The sequence below is a fragment of the Myotis davidii genome, unplaced genomic scaffold, assembly GCF_000327345.1.
Source record: "Myotis davidii unplaced genomic scaffold, ASM32734v1 scaffold11, whole genome shotgun sequence".
NCBI lineage: Eukaryota > Metazoa > Chordata > Mammalia > Chiroptera > Vespertilionidae > Myotis > Myotis davidii.
In genome coordinates, this window is record NW_006285791.1 from 1,234,517 (window position 1) to 1,240,983 (window position 6,467).

Here is a 6,467-nt window from a genome sequence, read left to right on the forward strand (position 1 = left end):
GAAGGGCTGGAGATAAGAGAGAGATTGTCCCTCCTGTTTACCTTGCCTATTTGACCCTAGAATATCGAAGATTGGTCTATAGTTGGAATCACCTCCTAGAATGGCTCTGTCATAGTGCTCTTCACCAAGGCAGTCTCAGCTTCCTCCTCTGAAACTTCTGCCCTTTCAAGTACCTCTGCTCCAATCCTACTTCATCCAAAGGCTTAAAACTCTATGGTTTTGTTATGATGATAATGCAAGGAAATATGAGCATGTGGATAAATCTTTTTTTAAAATTTATCTTTATTGTTGAAAGTATGACAGATGTTCCCCCATTGACCCCCCCTCCTCACTGGTAGATCAATGATTGAGGTTCTCTTCTCCCTCCGTGATCTCTCCTCACTCCTCCTCTTGAAAATTAGCATCCTCTGCACCCTCAAGGTCAAGGTTAAACCTAGGATGCTATTCACCTCTTTTCTGATCCTGTTTGCCTATCTTTTTCTGTTAACTGCCTCTTCCAGAATCTAGAATCTATGCAGAATAAGTCACTTCAACTTCCATTTCAATGGGGTTTGGATGTAGATATGCCATTCCCCCCACCCCCCAATCTGCCTACCCCCTTTCCTCTTCCTCTTAACATTTCCTCACTCCCTCAGCCAATAGAAGAGTTTACATACGCATCTAAACTGCATTTAAAGAATTAACCCATTTTGCCCCTCACTGGTCTAAACCACAGGGTGCCAATCGGAGGCTAATTGCTTTCCTCTGGTGGTGTTCTGACAGCTCCTCAGAAGGAAGGAGCGGAGCGCACATTCCTGGCACCAATTGGCTAATTCAATTTTCACCGGCATTAGCCTCTGTCAGAATATTCATGAGAAGGGAAATGAGGACCCGCGGCACAGGCAGGCGGCAGCCACTCCGGCTAGTGAAGGCGCGAGGGAGTGGAAGCGGATTGTGCACCACGCTCAAGGGACGGTGACCACAAATAAGAGGTCTTCTCCCTGGCGGGGTCCAGTGCAGGGGACCGAGGGAAGGCAGGGGCAGGGCATCCGCGGAGTAAGCGCTCCCGGCATTGCCGCCCAACTCCTGGTGACCACGCGGAGACTTTGCAAAAGATCCGGAGGCAGAAAAGCTGTGAAGGTTGGCAGCAATGTGAGCTGGACGCCCGCCCTGGAGGAGCCTGGACCGAACGTCCTCGGAGAGTCGCCGGCCGTGCCAGGTAAAGCGGAGAGCTCGGGTCAGGCCCCTGCGTCTGTCCCCAGGCTCTCGGGGGAAGTCGATCCCAGGCTCTGCGCGGGGTCCTGCTCCCTGACGCGCTCTCCCCGCAAATACTCGCCTCCGCAGCGAGTCTGCGGGCAGGTGGAAATCGGACTTCCTCGGACTTTGGGAGGAAGGGGACGTGAAGGGATGTCTGGACTGGGAAACCGCTCTCTGGGATAAGGAAGCTGGGGCGCAGCGGGGTAAAGGAGGATGCGCGCACTGGCAGCCGGAGCTGGGCACGCGGGGGTAGGGAGACTCGCTGGGGCGCTAGGCTGGGCTTCGCTCTCGCTTGCCCCAAGGGCGGCGCCTCCCTCCAGCCGCCCATGGAAGAGGGCCAGCTGCGTCCCTCGCTTAGGGATGCGCGCCCGGGAAGGGAAGGGGGACTAGAGATCCAGGCTCCGGGGAGGCGCCGGGCGCCTGTGAGTCCGGTTTCAGTCGTGCTTAGAGCAGCACCCCCACCCGAGCTCAGCCGAGAGAGAAGAATGTGGTGATGACTTGTGTCCCGACCACCTGCCGGACATCGCTAACTCCCCGGATTTCCTGTCCCCGGGCCTTGACACTTCCAGGGAAAGCTCTGAATTGCTGGATTGCGTGCGGGTTGTTTGTGCTTTGCACGTTGTAGTTGCACTGAGTAGGGCGGAAGTACTGAGGTGAGGGAGCAGTGAGAGGTGAAAGTTGCAGATTTGTAAAGGAAATGCTACAGCGGAAACCCAACTGGCCCTTAGCAACAGGAGAGACTGTGGGCTGGACTTAGTCTGAAGCCAGACCTCTGCCTGGCTATCCACCTCCGGGCGGGCTGGGGGCTGAAACCTGGAGGGCAGCCCCGAGGCAGCACCAGAGCCTTTCTTCTCCTGCGGAGACCAGGCAGGAAGTAAGAGCACTGGATGCAGATCAATAGGGGATTGCTTGGTCGCCTGAAAGATTCACAGCTTGCTGTTTCATTCTTGTTGCCATTATTATCACCAGTATTAACGCTATTGATGTTGTTATTGGCACAAATGCCAGGAAGGATTTTGTCTTCTGACTTATAGTTCGCCTGGAAACTGAGCCTGCCCCTCACCAAATAAAATGTCCCCTGACACCCTCTGGTTCCTGATGTATCTTCCCCACCAAAGAAAATTACCCCCCAGAGATGTGGCAGTGTCAGGGATCCAGCTACGGAGCTGGATCTACCTAAGAACAGTGAAAACAAGAAAAAGTCACAACTCTGTAATGTGCTTGCACCAAGGCCACAAATGAATATTAATGTCTATCTGATTACCTTTCTCTGCATCATCTGGCAGTGGAACCCTGAAGGCACTGCCAGTCTGGAACCCCATGCTTGACCCAGCTTTTTCCTCTTGTGTATTATACTGCCTGGAAATTAATTTTTCTCTTAGTGTGACCCTCACAGTCTCACTGGGCATGTTACTTGGCAGGGGCAGGCTTCAGTTCCCAACACTGGAGGCAGCCACAAGGGCACCTGCGGCTGCCTCCTCTTGGCCTGGCCCCTGGTTAGAGCTCCTCCACGGAACAGACTTGGCCAGCTGATGACTCAGAAAATAGGGCAGGAGTGTGGGAGAATAGTGTCCGAGTTAAACCAGTATGGGAGATGAGGTCAAACCTCCTTGCTGGCCACATCCCTTCCTGTCAGAGAGACAAATGAAGAGCAAGCAGAAAGTAGTATGAATTGGAACCAAGATCTCAGAGTCTGGGTAGGCTGTTGCCACTGACTTTGGTATAACCTTTCCTTCCCAGTGCGGATTTTCCCTGTTTGCTAGTGCACCCATAGCCATGCCTTCCTAATAGGATAGTTATCATTTTGTATCCCCAAAATGCTTTGAGCATCCTGGGAAAGGACAGTCCATAAAATATGCATTTTTAAAGTTTTGTGAAAAGTTTGCTTCACTGCAGGTTAAGGAGATTGATACATTTTTAGCATGTGTGCCATGTGGCAGTGTGAAATTAAAACGGAGAAGTATACACATAAAAATGACTTAGCATTCTTGACATGCTTGTGCATACTTGTAGAAAAAATTATCTTTCATTTGGGGCGAGTTGCCCAGGAATTTAATCAGTGTTTATACTACTGAACCGCCCCCTTCTACCTTTCTTCCCTGTAAAATTTTATGACCCACTTCTCACAGGATCAGCAGTGCGAATGTGGTAAGTGCTGGGAGCTGAGAGCCGAGCATCGGTTGTTAGGGGAACCGTCACAGAGGGTTTGGAGACCAGTTTGGGAACAAAGATGCCATCATCCCTGCAAAACAGGAAAATGTTCTGGGAAAGACAGCTGAGCAGTGAGACCCAGCATTGGCCACCATCTGCTCTCAGGTTCAGGGAGGGGACTCCATCAGATGGTTCAAAAAGGGCCAACCCAGGTGTTTTTCCCTCTTCCCTTTGGTAAAGGCATTGCCTGCATCTTATCTTCGGGTTGGTGTTAACTTCTACGGCCCTGCCTGGACACTGCAATAGCTCGCCCTTGCCATTTCAAAGAGATTCAAAGGTACTCTTTCAGCCCCTTATATATCTGTAAATATTCCTCAAACTCTGAAGCTTCCCAAACACATGCAACTATTGGCGAATTTAAGTAAATAGTTGGAAGTAATCAAGAGAGCCACTGAAAAGTGAATACGTTTTCCCCTGGTGGAGAAGTCATTGAATGCCATTTGAGCTAGAAAATTAGCAGTTTAGAAAAGCAGGAGGGATTTCCTTGACTTCCTTCTCCCCATAAACCAGTAGTTGTATTTTTCTTTCCTTCATAGTAGTGAGCACTGTTTGGTTAAGCATTTTTTCCAGTTTTAGACTTAGAATGGGGGTTTGCCTGGTGGTGTTCTATGGACAGAGGAAAAATGTAAAGAGATACGGAAGGAAGAGCTGCAGTGGCTAGAACATAAATCAGCCAGAATATATGGGGGGTGATGAGAATAGGTCTTTTCACCCTAAAAAAAGTGTCTACTTTGGAAGAAAAAGCAGTCTGATTATTGGCATCCACGGCTGAAACCAAGGCAGCTGATGCTGAGAGGAGCCAAAGGGCAGTTCTTCTTAGTTTAGAAACAGCAAGACAGCCTCTGCCAAAGATTGCTGTAAACACGGAATAAAGATTTCATTGTGGGCTGGTGTGACTGGAATAATTAGACAGTTAATTGTTTATTCTGATCTGGTGGTGTTGCAATCAGGAGTGCAGAGCAGCGAAAATAAGAGCAAGGACAAAGCAGGAAAGTAACACACCACCTCTCTCTTCACTTGCTTCACTTTGATGGTACTTTGGAAAATCCTGTTAGTAAAAAACAAAACAAAAAACAAAACCACTTATCTCTGTTCCCAGAACACTGAAGAGCTAGACCCACTGCTGCCACCCCTGCCCCATCCCCAGGCTCTACTCTGTATATGGAAAAATTTCTCATTTTCTAAAATAGCATGGGAAACTATAGTAAGAATGAATGGCTTAGGTAGTTCTGGTATTAATTAATAGATTCCAGTTAGGTGCAAGCCTTAGTGTTGGCTCAATAAAAATATATGCAAATAGCACTATATTTTTGCACTTTTCCAACACTTTTTTGACAGGCATATAGGGGTAAATAAGTAAATACTCCATTTTTTACATTTAATTATTTTATAATGTGAAACAAATTGCCTAGTGATTAATCTTGCACATGTAATTGAAGAAATAACCTCCTCTGTATTTTCATGCTAATTAGGAGATAAAAGAAAATGTATTTTAAGTGATAAAGGTATTTTTAAGCAGCTGAGCATCTACAGTTATTGTACACTATAACTTACTGTTATTTACTAAAAGATGTCACTGTCATAAATTCCTTCTGAAATGACTTGTGCAAATGAAGAAACAAGTAAGAGACTACAGAGCGCATTAAGTACATAGCATCTCGGGAGGGGACAGAATCCTGAATTTAGCACATTGAAATCCTCCCTGAATCCCAATATTGACATGGAGTATGGAGCAAAGTTTTCATTCTTTGAATTAAAAAAGGAACACCTTTTACTGTCAAAGTTAAGTATAACTGTACTGGGAATAAAAGTACTATGTTATTTTTTAAAGGCATAATAAATTACACAAAGTCTCAAAAGAGAAATACTTAGTTTCTCCAGGATATTCATTTTGTCTCAATGTATTTAATAAGTACAAAACTATCTTTACTAACCTTTAGTTTATTTTATTCATCATAAATCAAAGGGGCTGGTAAAGGCAAAATACTTAAGTGCTAAAAAGCGTAAGTGGTACAAAATTATAGAACTATCAAGCTTTCAGAAGGCAAAATTCTATCTTACAAATGGTCTACAACAATTAAAAATAGAAAATCATGTTGCCATATTAAGTTATGACAACAACACATTTTCAAGAGAAATTTAGCCTTTTCTCATTTAATTGCTATTTATGGTTTGCTAGACTTTCAGAATAACCTGCCAATCTCCTGCTAACCAAGACTGTCTAGTTAAGAACATTCCTAATTACATATGGATTAACTTAATTTTAGAACCCTCAGAGTATTCAACTCAAAGCATTACTCAAGTGCAATGCGAAATAGAAATGATCCAATTCCCCTCAAGGTATATGCAATATTTTTTAAGCTTAAGGAATCATAAAAGAGAGCACATTTGGTATGGAAATACATCAGTGAATAACTACAATAAAGGAGTAAGGAAAGCTAAAAACTGTGGATCTTTTTAAAGAAAATGCTAAGTTATAATGGTACCACTCATTTTTTTTCTCCCAAAGCCGTAAGAGCTGGTCATGTAAAATACCATGAAAAGTACAAATATCAAAGACATGACCAGCACTGCCTGAAATGGGGATATTGTTGCTATATATAAGAATGTTTCACAAACTAATAACAAAATTTGGTCTTTAGTCTCATTAATATCATGACCATGCTGAGTAAACATAATAAAATAATAATTTCATATCATGGTAATGGCCACATGTGGTTGTCAAAGAAGTTTATTTGACATATGGCAACTGGTCAAGCCCAACCACAATCTGAAACACTGTGTTCAACATCTGCCAGGAAAGCAGAAAACTAACCCTAATATGAAATTACCTATGCCCAGTACACTTACACCACTCTACCCCTGCTCCAGATTTATAACTAAAATAAGCTATGTGAACCTTTCACCAAAAATAAAAAAATTTATAAAAAGGCGCATAAGGAACTAAAATGCCTCTAGATAAATCATCAGCCTGACTTTTTTCTTTCTTTTAGGTCTGACCTTATTTGAATGAACAAGGT

The 6,467-nt window shown here is 44.6% G+C and overlaps 1 protein-coding gene across 2 annotated transcripts in view; it reads left to right on the forward strand.

Annotated features, from left to right (window-relative positions):
- The first annotated feature begins 1,117 nt into the window (after positions 1 to 1,117).
- Positions 1,118 to 6,467, forward strand: part of CDH20 (cadherin 20) — a 220,763-nt gene continuing 215,413 nt past the window's right edge. For both annotated transcript variants that reach the window (XM_006756788.1, XM_006756787.1), the window contains exon 1: positions 1,118 to 1,198. The gene's annotated coding sequence lies outside the window, so the exon portion shown is untranslated. The remainder of the gene's footprint in view (positions 1,199 to 6,467) is intronic.